At 42.4% G+C, this 14,283-nt stretch overlaps 1 protein-coding gene across 2 annotated transcripts in view; it reads left to right on the top strand.

Moving 5' to 3' along the window:
* Window positions 1-435: 435 nt before the first annotated feature.
* The window catches only part of jade1 (jade family PHD finger 1), a 129,118-nt gene continuing 115,270 nt past the window's right edge, over window positions 436-14,283 (top strand). For both annotated transcript variants that reach the window (XM_080194574.1, XM_080194565.1), the window contains exon 1: window positions 436-602. The gene's annotated coding sequence lies outside the window, so the exon portion shown is untranslated. The remainder of the gene's footprint in view (window positions 603-14,283) is intronic.

The following is a 14,283-nucleotide window of genomic DNA, read 5'->3' as shown; positions in this document are numbered from 1 at the left end:
AAATCAAAAACTTCATTCGTGGGATCTTGCTTTGTGCAAACGATCTGCTGTTTTCACCACGCTACTGTAACTATAACGTCTGAAAAAAAATGTTTGGCGTGCTGTTTAAAGGCATTTGATGTAAATCCAATTAGATGCTTTATTGCTTATTTTCTATATAGCACGGACAAGGACTGTGACTTCCATTTTTTAAAATGACCCTCCCTCTTCAGTGTATTTTGAAATGCGGCTGTGAAACAAGTTTTAGAGAGGGTTTTTTTTGGAAAACGAAAGCTAGATTGCAAAGGAGGCTTACTGTAATTCTGTTGACAAGACATGAGAGTGCTCCCTCGTCTGGCAGTAACCGTGGATTAACATTAAGAGAGGACAGGATCCTTCTTTCACCCAACCAACTCCACCACAAGGACCAACGTCAGTCAGTGCATATGTGAAAGAGGGAGCGAGAAAGAGAGAGAGATAGAGGGAGCCACAATCTGCTACTGCAGCTGCTGCAACTCCACATTCAAAAAAAATCTTCACCATTTCTATCCAGTCTCACCTCAGCCAGATCAGCTTTAAAACAAAAACAAAACAAACACACCAAAAAAAATTAATTACAGCAGGTACTGTCCTCTTTCAATACTTTAAAGCGGTTGGGGCTCGTTTGTTTTTTTTCTGTGTGTCGTGGGGGGGGGGGGGGGAGGTTGATTGAAATAATTGTGAAGGGAAGAAAAGCTGCTGGAGGACGATGGGGAGTGGAGGAAGGAAGAGGAGATCCGGCCGTTTTGTGGGGGGGAAAAATTGTCAAGCTTTTGATGCCTTTTCCGTTGTTGGCCGAGTTTGGGTTGCGAAAGGTTTTTTTTTAGTTCAGCAATTTGATCCCGAAGGTCGCTGATGATGGAAATAATATAGTACGTCATTAATATGGCGCCAAAAGCTTGTGTGTGTGTGAGAAAGAGATATGAGTGAGAGTGCAATGGGGGGGGGAGACAGCCGAGGAGGGGATGTTTTATCTAAAGTTGTGGGGGTCAAAGTAGGGAGGGGTTGTTCACAATTTTGAATATGCATGAGGTTTCTATTAAAATGCAATGGTGTTCTCTCTTCTCTCCTTCCCTTATAATTTGCAGCAGTTTTTTTTATATTGGCTTTGGCGATTAAGACATATGGGGAGGACAGTTGGGGAGGAGTGGGGGTATTTTTATTTGTAAAAGTTGGAGGGTCAAAGTAGAAGGGCGTATTAGCAGTTTTGAATATGCATGAGGCTTCTATTCAAAATTGCAATGGTGTTCTCTTTCCCCCCTTATAATTTGGAGCAGTTTTTAAAAATACATTGGCGTTGGCGATTAAGGCATATGGATGGGTGTGTTTTTCTTTGCAAAAGTTGTGGGGCAAAAGTAGGGCGGGTGATAGCAATTTTGAATATTCATGAGGTTGCTATTAAAAATTTGCAATGGTGTCCCCCTTTTTATAACATGCAGCAGTTTTTTTTATATTGGCGTACGCGATTTGTGGGGTAGCAATAAATTGTTTGGGGGAATCCCGGCTGGATACAGTGAATCCCAGCTGGATACAGTGTATCCGTGTAGTTGTACTGTCACATATGTATCTACATAGTTGCCCTGTCTCTTTATGTATCTAGAGTTGGAATACACTGTATCTGTTCGCAGCTACTCTGTTGCAAAGCGGCGTGGAACGTGAGACGGATGGAACGCTCCGGGTCCGGCTCCCGGATTCGGGGCCAAGCAGCCCGTGCTCGCTCGCTTGGGGCTGCGAAATCTCTTCAAAAGAAGAAAGCTCTTTTTTTTTGGGGAAAAAAATTTTTCTTCCCCCGACTTCTTGAGCAGGGGTAGTTATTTTAAGCCTTGCATTATTTAAATTGCAAAAAGAAAATCGCATCCCAACGGAAGCGTTTTTGCATAAACCTGTCATTCGTTTGCATGCAGAAAATATGAGGGGATGGGTATCGCACACAAAAAAAATACCCCGGTGCCCAGCAGATTTTGGGTGAATCGGAGGGGGATTGGGGACTTGACGCTTTTAACACATGTTGCCCCCCAACACCGTGCGGGAAATGCATAAGGTGCACTGGCAATGGGAATTTAACACGCAGTCTGTAACTCATTGGCAGTTTAAAACAAAATAAATGAGATTTTTTTTGTTTGCGTCTCCAAATGTCAGTTGTGTGTAGACGGTGTGCACGATAGGCCGCCTTCAACTTTCCCTCAGCGCGACGCCCGGTTGTTAATGTTTACACGCTAACCCTGACCGCGGGTTTCCCCCCCCAAAAAAAATCCTCTAAACGTTTCAAAACTGTGAAATTATGAATGGGGCTTAGTTTCCTGAATTCAACGTAATTGCTGTATTTTGTTGTGTGAGAGGAGGGGGAAAAAGAAAGTGCACGCACTTCAGGAATGTTTCAGTGCAAACACAGCTGCTGCTATTCACAACACACAGCCAATTGAAAAAGAACGAGGCAAAATTAGTTATATCGGCCAGAGGCTACATGTGTTCGCAGTGGTGAATTCGTGTAGCCACGTACACCGATACATTTTTGACAAACAATTGTATTTGGAGGGGAGGGGGAGCAGCATACACTCATAATCCCAACAAGATTTTGACTATCCCAATTTCCAAGTTTTTGCTTTGGTTGCAAGGTTTATTGACTCTTAGGTGTTTATTGAAATCTGTCACCCTGTCTGAGTAAAGCTAATTTAAGGTTTATTTATTAGTGTCGCAAGTAGGTTTACATCAACACTGCAATGAAGTTACTATGAAAATTGCCGAGTCGCCCCACTACAGCACCTGTTCGGTGTACGCTGAGGGAGAATTTAGCGTAGCCAGTGCACCTAACCAGCACACCTTTTGGACTGTAGGAGGAAACCCACTGGGCGGACGTGCAGACTCCGCACAGACAGGGACGACCCAAGCTGGGAATCGAACCCGGGTCCTTGGCTAAAGTGAGGCAGCAGTGCTAACCGCTGTGCTGTCCCATGGCTGCATTTTTATTAGATAAAGGCAAAATACTGTGGATGCTCTAAATCTGAAACAAAAACAGAAAATGCTGGATAGACTCAGCGGGTCTGACAGCATCTGTGGAGAGAATAGAAATAATGGGGAAAATTTTCTCATCCTACTCACCTTGGGAATGGTAGCTGGGGGAGTGGGGACAGACATATAAAAGTTTATTGACCTTGGGTGGGTCTTCTCTGGTTTTGGGGCATGTGTGGCTATGAAATCTCGCCCAATGTTTTGAGTCTGGATGACCCTTCATCAGAGCTCACCACGCAGGGTTATCCAGAATTGAAATGTTGGTTCTATTCTCTCTCCACAGATACTGTTAGACCTGCTGAGTTTCTCTACCATTTTCTGTTTTTGTTGCACTTTTATTGCCTCGCATTAACCTATTCTAATAAATTGTTATTTGTGTCATTTTATGGGGGTGTATAATTTTCTTCTGTCTCAAAGCACCTCTCTGCTTTGATGAGGCCGGCAATGATAGCAAATGTGAGTAGGAACTAATGGTATTTTGGTGTATTGAAATGTTATACTTATTAAGAAACTCTTAGTAAAATTAAGTTTTGTTGAATGCTGTTTCACTGTGTGCTGGTTTGCGATGCAAAACTGTCTTGCTGTGATAAATCATTACGTTTATTGGTGATGAGTGCTATGGAGCTGCATTGGTGGAAGTACTAAAGAAATTTATGTCAGAAATTTCTTGTATGGGTTTCTGAAAAATTCGTTCATATTCACATCTATTGTCAGTTTCAATTTCTAGTGTGTCCAATTTATCTGCTCTTTTCTACCCAACTCTGACCAATTTAGGACCATTACAGCATAGGAGACCATTCAGCCCATTAAATCATTGCTGGCTCACTTATAGACCAAACCTGCCTGTCCCCATTCTTCTTCAGCACTATGCCCACAGTGCCACAAACTTCACCATAAGTAGGACAAGGAGGCAGGCTGCAAATCTACTCCAGCCGGAGCGGGGAATCGAACCCCGTAAAAAGTCTTGAGTTGCGGTGGCAAAGTGCATTTATGTGTGTCTGGACCAATGAATACTGATGGTAGAGGCTCGAATTTTACTTTAATCTCAAAGCTGGCCTTGAATCTCACCAGCTTTTACCACCTGTCATTTCTGTGTGTTGGAAGGAATTAGAAGTTGACGCTCAACTTGTTTGGCCGTGTTATGAAGGCACCTTTCCAGGTCATCGAGTTCTAAGGCTGGCTCAGAGATGGGAACACTGTGCAGCAAGATCTTACTTCCATCCCTTTCATTCCATCCTTGTATCCCTGCAAGTTTTATTTCCCTCAAGCGTCCATCCAATTTTCTTTTGAAATCATTGATCATCACTAATACAGCTGTCCACCTTTCGTAAAGCTTTAAGCTTTTAAGGAGAGAAAGTAAGGAGCCAGAGAGTTGTTTCAGAGGTAATATGTTCATAAAAATGCTTCGGAATCTGACTATGATTCTTCTGCCGGCTCTTGTGCCACGCGTGGAAATGTGTGTGGTTCCTGTGGAGAGATTACACCAAGGGTAATATAGAGGTGGATTTGCATTTTGTATGGAGGGTTTTATTGTGGTGTATCATCATTGGTACAAATGTTTTCTAAATTCCAGCTGAACTTTTTTAGTCAGCAGGAATGCAGTATGGAATTAGTTGTAGATTCTTTTAACGTTTTGCTTCAATATATGCAAATAACTAGACCCGCCAAAACTTTCTGAATTACCAGCTACTTAATTATTTCCACTTGGACATCAGTGATTCATTATTTCCATACAAGCAACGGTAGTGTGATTGTCAGTGTACTTATCTCAGTAAACAATCACTTGATTTCACGGTGTTTTACTTAAAATAGTGTGATGGAGTGTAGAAGTGCCGTATCACAGCTTTAACGGGGATAAACTCACATAGTGGGCAGTGTGGTATATTGGTTAGTACTGGTACCTCTCAGTGCAAGGGACCCAGGTTCAATTCCCGGCTTGGGTCACTGTCTGTTCAGAGTCCACATGTTCTCCTCCTGTCTGTGTGGGTCTCCTCGGGGTCTCTGGTTTTCTCCCATATTCTGACAGACATGCTGATTAGGTGCATTGGCCATGCTAAATTCTCTCTGTGTACCCGAACAGGTGTGGCAAGGGATTTTTTATAGTAACTTCATTACAGTGTTAATGTAAGCTTACTTGTGACACAAATAAAATATTCAGATTTAATAATTATCTTATGGGCTTATTGGCTTTGGCCAATAGAAATCTATGCGGTGATGTAACGGGTTGCACCACGCCCTTTGTTTATATGCATAGTGTGGATGCTATAATTGTTGAGATCAAAACAGTGCAGTCTTCCTCCTGGTGATAGTTCAGAAATTCTGGTCGATTTTGCTGGTTTTCCCCTTTGGTTTGCTTGCAATCTCTTTTTCGCTTCTGGCCAGTACCTGGCATGTACATGCAATGTTAGATGATGCTTTTGCTAGCATAGACCAGTGAGTCAAGTGTGTGATTACCCTTGCTAGACACTACAGTAAATTATTTCAACAACTGTCGGACAATTCTTTATTATCCACCTCATCATTCTGTTCTTCACCCTTCCAACAATCACTCAGCACTCTAATATGAACTTCTTGCTTCAGCTTTTTAAGTGTCTTGGCTTTTCAGAATTAAAGCTTGATACAATCCACCATTTGTATGTGAAGGTTAGACTTTTAATATACCGTTGTTGACAGATTTGCTTCAGAGATGGTGGGGCGGCGGGGGGGCAGATCTCAATCCTGAGAGTAAGTGAAAAACTGTTCATTAAAGAGCTTGTTCAACAGTCTCACTATCTAGGGACAGAAAATCAATAATTAGATTCCAATTAAAACAACATGTTCATTTGTAAATTTTATTTTTTTTTCTGTTTATGCAGGTACATTATACCCTGCATTGATTAAAAGTTAGCTATGCCTCTCTATGTCTTATTGTTAACAGAAGTATCTCAAGCCCAAATATTATTTTTGCATGTGATAAGGAGGAAACTGTCATTAGTTTGACTTGTGCCACTTCAGTCATTATCATGCAGGCTTCAAGGTCAGTTCAAGCACCAGCTTGCTTTCTGACATGAGCACCATGTAAAGAGATTCACCTCACCATGCTGGATTTGCCACAGAGTGTTCAAGAGCAATACGCATAGCTTTGTGGAGATGAAAACCAACTTGAGCAATTTGTCAACTGCAGTGCCCCTGAAATAGCTGGAGGTGGCCGATTGACTTCTGTCATCTCTCTGGCAATTAAAACACTTTCTTTTGTTCTGAAGATGTCTTCAGTCCATGTAGATTTGATTACGTTGTTGCTCTGGGGTATTTTTGTTTGAGTGGGCTCCATTCCCAGAACAGTCAAAAGCCACCTGAATTCTCTCATATTTGTGTTGTAGCAGCCACTATGTCAGATGTTGGTTAAAAGCTTTAACCTGTGTGTGTGTGTTTTTTAATTGTTATTTTAAATAGCCTGAGGCCTGATGACTTAGTAAATTATACAGATTTGTTTTTGACTTTAAGTAGCATTTCTGAACAATCTTTGAAGTGCGCTTTTTAATTTCTTCATTAATAGTTTGTGTCTTTCCAGACTCTGACAGCTCTTCATAAATATGAGCTGGAAATGTCAGCACAATTTAGAAATTTTTAAAAGGAAAGAGGAATAGTTAACAATGTTATCAGCCCGTTGTGGTCCTAACTCTTAAGTTTTCCTTTCCTTACAAGAGGTTGGTTTGCACCATGGTGGTCAACTTTGTGTTAACCATTGCCTGGTATAGCTCAGGAGCTCCACTCTGGCTTGGCAGTCTCTATTGAATTTGCCACAGAAAAGGTCTGGTCGGAGACGCTGGATGATTTCCTGGCCTCTGTTTTCTCTGGGCGGTCTTCTCAGCTGGTTGAGATTTTTTGCTTCTGCTCGCCTCTTCTAATGTCCTTCCAAGCAGCCAGCCTCCATGTCCATCTCAGTTGTCAGTTTCAGTTTATGCCATCTTCATACCGTGTTTGTAGTAGAGGTGTGGATGTCCAGGAGGCCGTGACCCAGTGGCTTGATCGCTGTATGAGTAATCTTTCGTTTTGTGGCTGTTATCCATTTGATGAATGTGGCTGAACTGGCTAGCACAGGCATTGCTGATTAGCAGTGAGTACGTCCTGATGGAATTAGCATGCTCCAGGACCTCGGAATTGGTAACCTCGTTCTGCCAAGGGAAGTTGAGGATACATCTGAGACAGGGAAGGTGGAACTTAGCAACACTTTCTCTTGCCCAGCATTTGCTGTCTAGATCTCTCACTGTAGAGGAGTAAGCTGAGGACACAGGCTTGGTAGACTTAGTTTTGGGTTCTTAGTCTGGTTGCTGTTGTTCCACAATCTCTGACTCAGCCTGGAAGTAACAACTGCAGCTTTTGTGATGTGTGTATTAGTTTCAGCATCAAGTGAGAGATTGTTGGTGATGGTGGAGCACAGATATGTGAAACTGTCAACAACCTTCAGCATCACATTGTCAATGCTGATAGATGGTGATTTGGCAATATCCTGGATCATGACATTGGTCTTCCTGATGCTGATGGTCAAACCAAACTCCTAACAATCATTAAAGAGTTTGTCCATTGCTGCCGCTGTATTTCTCCATATGGAATGTTAGTGTGGCATTGTCAGTGTAGAGCAACACTCTGAGGCCAAGGCACACCTTTGTCTTGCATCTCAGGTCAGCAAGGCTGATCAGCGTTTCAGCAGTTCTGATATGTAAGTAATTGTAGATAACCTGACGGCCTGACAGCAGCAAAAAGAAGAATGTGCCAAAGAGTTCTGGCGCCAGAGTGCAACTCTGTTTTACCCCACTGGAGATCTCGGGTTGCCCTGTCATAGCTGACTTTACCTGTCGTCTTGTCATGGAAAGAGGAGATCATGTTGAGAAGCTTCAATGGGCAGCTGGTTCTCTCCAGCCATTTAAATAGACCACCTCTGCTTACATGGTGGAATGCCTGGTTAAGATCGTCAAAGGTAATGGACAGTAGTCTCCTTTGTTCAGGGCATTTCTGTTGCAGCTGCCATACTGAGAAGATCATGTCAACTTTAGATCTTCCAGTTTTGAAACCACACTGTGATCCAGAATTGATGCATTCTGCTAGGATCTGCAGTCTGACAAGGGCAACATAGAAAAATACTTTCACTGTGACATTCAGCAAGAAGATGCTTGAATAGTAGTTGCAGTCGTTGAGATTGTCCCCATTCTCGTACAGGATCACAATATTTGCGTCATACACATCCCAAGGCACGGCCTCTTTTCTCCAGCAGAGACAGGGAAGACCGTGCTGGGGTGTCACAGCTGCCACTGTGATGCAGATCACTCATTGGTGTACACCAGGGTTAGAATGCAGCTTTTTCATTCAAAGCGGTATTACCCTGTCAGCCACTCTGCCTGTTCAGATAAAAATCAACAGTTTCTCAACTCGATTAAACAAGTACTCTCCACATTCCCACATGAGTACAGAAACAAAATGGAACATAATTTGAGAAATCACCTACGATACAACATTCTCAACGCATGGGAAGCAATACCGGAAAAATGTTTCCTGGTTCAAGACTGACATTCCCGTGATGGATCCATTCATTAAAGCCAATTGGTCTACTCTAATTAATCACTAGAGAGATCCAAGCAAGAAGATTCTGAATGCACCAAGAGCCGCTTAGAGTAACAGACTGCTAGATGGTGTGCCAGTGACTGGTTACACTTTTTGCCAGAATAACCAGATGTCATTTGACACAGGGAATGCTTGGCGTGTGTATGAAGGGATCAATGAGGCAACATGTCCCATCAGCAAAGAAAATGATGCCATTGAATACAGACAAGAGAGGTCATTACTGACTGTAATAAGCAGTTGGAGTGATGGTTGGAATGCCACTTAGAGTTGTACACTGGAGCAGAGTTCAGCAACCTTTTCAAAGCAAAGAGCCAAACTATTTAAAAATTCAGAACAAGCAGTCAACGAAGAGCTTGAATAAGAATGCCTATTTGCGTGACTGAAAATATGCAACTCAACATTATTGATAATTGACAGGATGGTTACAATGGCATAAAGGAAACAATGTTCTCACAGACTTTATTTAATGGAATTTCTGCTGCTACATCTTTTCGCACACTTCTTTGAACTCTTTGACCCCTCTCCACTTGCGCTGTCTTGGAACTCTCCAACCGCATCTCTCATGCTGTATTTGAATTTTCTGACCTCAACATCTTGCGCTGTATTTGAACTCTCCGACCTGTCTCCCCCTCACACTGCACTTGAATTCTCTGCCATATCCCCTATCAGCTGTACTTGAACTCTCTGACCTCTTCCCCCCTCATGCTATATTTGAAGTCTCCAATGTCTATCCTGTTGCCCTGTTTTTAACTGAAAAAGTTGTGTGTATTTTGGGAATGACAAAAGAGCCATATTTGTTAGGCGGCACGGTAGCGCAGTGGTTAGCACTGCTGCTTCACTGTTCTAAGGACCTGGGTTCGATTCCCAGCTCGGGTCACTGTCTGTATGGAGTTTGCACATTCTCCTCGTGTCTGCGTGGGTTTCCTCAGGTGTTCCGGTTTCCTCCCACAATCCAAAGATGTGTTGGTTAGATTGATTGGCCATGCTAAAATTGCCCCTTAGTGTTCTGAGATGGTTGGAGGGATTAGTGGGTAAATATGTAGGGATATGGGGGTAGGGAATGGGTGGGATTGTGGTCAGTGCAGACTCAATGGGCCAAATGGCCTTTTTCTGCACTGTAGGGTTTCTATAATTCTGTGATTCTTGTTTCCGTACTGAGCTGACAAGCTATTGAGTGCCGACCCCTGCTCCAGAGAGAGCACTGCCACTGAGGAACCATAGAAAGTCTGCAGTGGAGAAGCTTAGTAAAACAGTTGACTTGTTCGCCATGGGCATAGCTCCAGATGCAGATGCTGTATATGGCCTGAACTTTCTAGGGGTGACATTTCTTAAGCTCAGTGGAAAAGTTTTAATGTAATTTCGATTGTTGTTACTGACACAATCCAGAGGAGAACGATATACAAGGAATTTCAGAAATGTACTCTATTCATGATGTTAAAATTGCTTAATTTTAATTGAAGAGGATGTACTTCAAGAGCTGTTGCATTTTTAAAACCAATTTTGATTAAGTGAATTCCATAATTTTATTATCAGCCGTGCTAGAAAGTGTTCCATATTTACTTCTGACCCTGAGTCAGATTTTCCTTTTATTCATTTTTTGCAAGTGAAGTAAGTGGAAATTTTAACCAGGAGAGATGATTCTGGTTGAGAAACACAAATGATAGGCAGGTAGGGAATGAGTGGAGAAGAGCTGCATCAGCAAACAAACAATCCAAGCTTATGGTAGTATAGGCACAAGACTGGAAATGGACTGCGAAGAAGTCTGTTGCACTTGACAATTTCCTCTACTTATGCTTTAATATGCTTTTCATATCTCCTTATTAGTTGTACCTTCCTCTGGCTGTGATATAGCCATGTCTTTGACTAAGTGGGGTACCCCTCATTGGCTTTTTGGCAGAGAAGCATATTTTCCTTGCTCCTCTCGTGAATGTTGATGTTGAGAGTCCGTGGGGACCTGTTGGCGAAGTGATTGTGTGAAAATTTTGCTGAACATTGGATGCTGTGGACAATGAATAAGGTTGGGGGGGGGTTGGATGGGGAGTAACACGTATTGCTATGATGCGCACGCCCGTTGAGTGAAACTCTGCTGGAAACAGAATGTTGCAGAATTTACCTTTGTCTGTCAGATGCAAGTCGGAATAACTTATAACTCATAACTGCACTAACTTCTGATGTAGGAGGAAATTCAGGCATTTACAGGGTTAGGGCTTATGATATGCCATTTCCATCCCAAAAGTCAGAGGCTGATTGTGGGAACCCTAACGTCATTCTGGCTGAGGAAGTCTCGCATGGCAGAGATTGATTACACACTACGACCAGAGCTTTTCATTTGTTATGATCAATGAATACTTAAAATATGGTGAATGTGGAATACATAGCATGAGAAGTACAGCAGAGGCTGTACAATTGTTCGACTCTTCATGTTGATGGAGTGTAACTTATCCTTGCTTGTTGAAAATCCATAGATACAGGAGGTCTGCTTGATTTTTACCTTTGTTACGAAAAGGAAGTTCAACTTGGGTCTTGATAGTAAGAATTTGTCATAGCTATATGTGCTTCAGGAATGCCTTTTCCTCCTCTGATTGACTTTTCCTCCTTGCTTGGCCATCCAGTTTCTGGATGTTTCGGACGTCCAGAACTAGCAGTCATGGTCTAAGAATAAGGGATAAGTCATTCAGGACTGAGATGAGGAAGAACTTCTTCATTCAGAGAGTTATGAACCAGTGGAGTTCTCTACCACAGAAAGGCTGTTGGGACCAGTTCGTTAGAAATTTTCAAGAGGGAGCTGGATGTGGCCCTTGCGGTTGAAGGAATCAAGGGGTATGGAGAGTAAGTGGGAGTGGGCTACTGAAAGTGTATGATCAGCCATGATCATGTTGAGTGGTGGTGCAGGCTCAAAGAGCCAATTGGCCGAATCCTGCACCTGTTTTCTATGCTTCGGGATCTGGAGCCAAGAGGCCAGTTTTGTCCTGCTTTTATGGCTCCTTGCTCTGTATTTACAGCTGAGCTTTTAATGTTGAGGCAGAGAGAGAGAGGGCTGTGTTTGTGTGTGTGTGTGTGTGTGTGTGTGTGTGTGTGTGTGTGTGTGTGTGTGTGTGTGTGCGCGTCCGCGCTGTATACAAGAAACATAATGCACAGATGAGGTACACCTTATTAGTTGAATGGCGCCAATTAGCTAGTGGAAACCTTCTGGCTGAGGAAATCCGGAATTGTACTGACATCAGAGGTATTCTCAGGGGTCCTTATAAACAAAAAAAAAGCTTAACTTATGCCCCTGGTGATACTTGCCCAATAAAACTAAATACACCAAAACACCCTTCAAATCAGTGTGTAGAAATAAGATGGTTGGCACAATGAGGTGGCACCATACACCTTCCATCAAGAGATGTTTCTATTTTCAGGATGGCACTGGAGTGAGGTGACTTCTTGTGAGCTGTCTCCAGCATACCTTCTAATTCTATTGTCTCGTTTTACGCTTCTGAACTTAATTTTAATTCTATAAACTCTCTAACAATGACATATTGCACTCCCTCCTTTCCTTCTCTATGAACAGTATGCATTGTCTAGCATGCAAGAAACAATACTTTTCACTGCACACTAATACATGTGACAATAATAAATCAAATCAAAGAGCGTGGCGACTTCTTGCGCGCTGTCTCCAGCATACCTTCTAATTCTATCTTTTACTCTTACTCTATGCTTTTAAAACTCTACTACTAAACTTTTATAAACTCTGCACCCTAGCTATGACTATAACACAACATTCTGCGCCCTCTCCTTTCCTTCTCTATGAATGGTATCTTTGTATAGCACGCAAGAAACATTACTTAACACTGTATGCTAATACACGTGACAAATCAAATCAGTAAGTAGAATTACACTCTGTTTCTCATGTTCATCGATCCCTGTTTGCTTTTGTTTTAACATTAATTTTTACTATTTTAATAATTAAACCTCTAAGAAAATTTGTGGGTATGGTTGATAGCTTTCTCTTATGTCGTTAGGCCACGGAATGATCTGTTTGGACACAAAATTGTTGCTGAATAACTTGATGATCATCATACAAAACAGCGTGCCTCTACCTCTCTTCATCTGAACTTTAAAGATCCTGCTGTTTTATTCCCCCTATTAAGACTGGAAAATGTGGCAGTGTCTCCTAGTACAACACCTATTACTCTGATGCGTGCTTCCATTGAGTTAAACTCTGCTGGGAATAGAGTGTCGCAGAATTTACCTTTGTCTGTCAAAGGCAAGTGAGAATAATTTATAGCTCGTGTACTAACTTCTGACGTAGGAAGAAATTCAAAAGAACTGCTTTCTTCTTTTATCCTCTGCCAAAGCATGCATACAACAATTTTAAGGCTTGTTCATTATCTGTTTACCTTGTTTGTCATGCAATAGTGAAAATGTACACACATGCTGAGTCAGGGTTTGCTGCAGAGAGGTTTCTGCTTTGTGGTGTTGCTAAAGTCCGGAATGGGGCTCAGCGTGAATGGGAGGCTTGTTGATGAATCATCATGGAATCCCTACAGTGCAGAAGGAGTACTTTAAGCCCATCAAGTCTGCACCGACAACAATCCCACCCATGTCCTATTTCTGTAAACCCACATATTTACCCTCCTAATTCCTGATACTAAGGGGCAATTTAGCGTAGCCAATCCATCTAACCTGCACATCTTTGGAATGTGGGAGGAAACCAGAGCACCCAGAGTAAACCCATGCAGAAACGGGGAGAACATGCAAACTACGCACAGCCACATGAGGTTGGAATCAAACCCAGGTCCCTGGCGCTGTTATGCAGCAGTACGCACCACTGTGCTGCCCAATGATGGGGTAGGTATAGTTGGGTGTGGGGAGGGTTAAGTGTGAAGGGAGTGGGTGGGGACCTTATTATGGGGAGACTCCCGGTTTGGGCAAACAGGTTTCAAGAGAAGGGGTTGGGGGCTTGTCGTGAACTGCTGAAATTTGAAACTACATGAAGTTCAACTCTCTCGTGCGATTTTAAATTTCTCTCGGAAATTTGATTTCAATGTTCAGACAAGATGGTATTGCTACTTACAACAACTGGTGGAAATCGAAGAGAGCTGTATTTAAAGCTGCCTTTGCTCTTCATTGATATTCAACCAACTTTTGCGTTTCGTTGAGTGGCATTTTGCTGTGAAACTACTGACAGACCAGTGTTGGTGGCCAGAGGTTGGTGCGGAGCTGGGAGTTTGACTGTTAACAGCAGGGTACACAAGTTGTAAGCAGGTAAGAAGAGTGGGTGGGTGTGTTTTACTTCAGAGACCAGTGAGTTGTACTCATTTTTCCTGTTTTCCAAATCTGGAAAATAACTCATGGCTAGTAAATGAGCGAGTGGAATTTTCCAGTCTTAGTCGGGACTGGCTGTTTTGATTTTCAGAGGTTGCAGAAATACTTGGCAAGCTATGAATGCATGAGAATTTGATACCTCTTTTGGGATGCAGTTTTCTGGATTGGCTGGGTTCAGTGTATTTTTAAAAACATTTTTTTGGAGCAGGGTAAATAGTTGATATAAACTCTGACGAGACAGAGGCGCTTTTGGGATGTGGCCCTTTTACCAGCCTAAGTAATCAAGTACATAAATCATGGTGTATAAGTTTACCGGGCATGCCAGATGACCCAATTTTTCTGGCTCCC

Source organism: Carcharhinus amblyrhynchos, chromosome 1 (genome assembly GCF_965287045.1).
Source record: "Carcharhinus amblyrhynchos chromosome 1, sCarAmb.v2.hapA, whole genome shotgun sequence".
Taxonomy (NCBI): Eukaryota; Metazoa; Chordata; class Chondrichthyes; order Carcharhiniformes; family Carcharhinidae; genus Carcharhinus; species Carcharhinus amblyrhynchos.
Note: the sequence above shows the minus strand (reverse complement) of the source record. Positions and strands in the feature narration are given on the sequence as shown.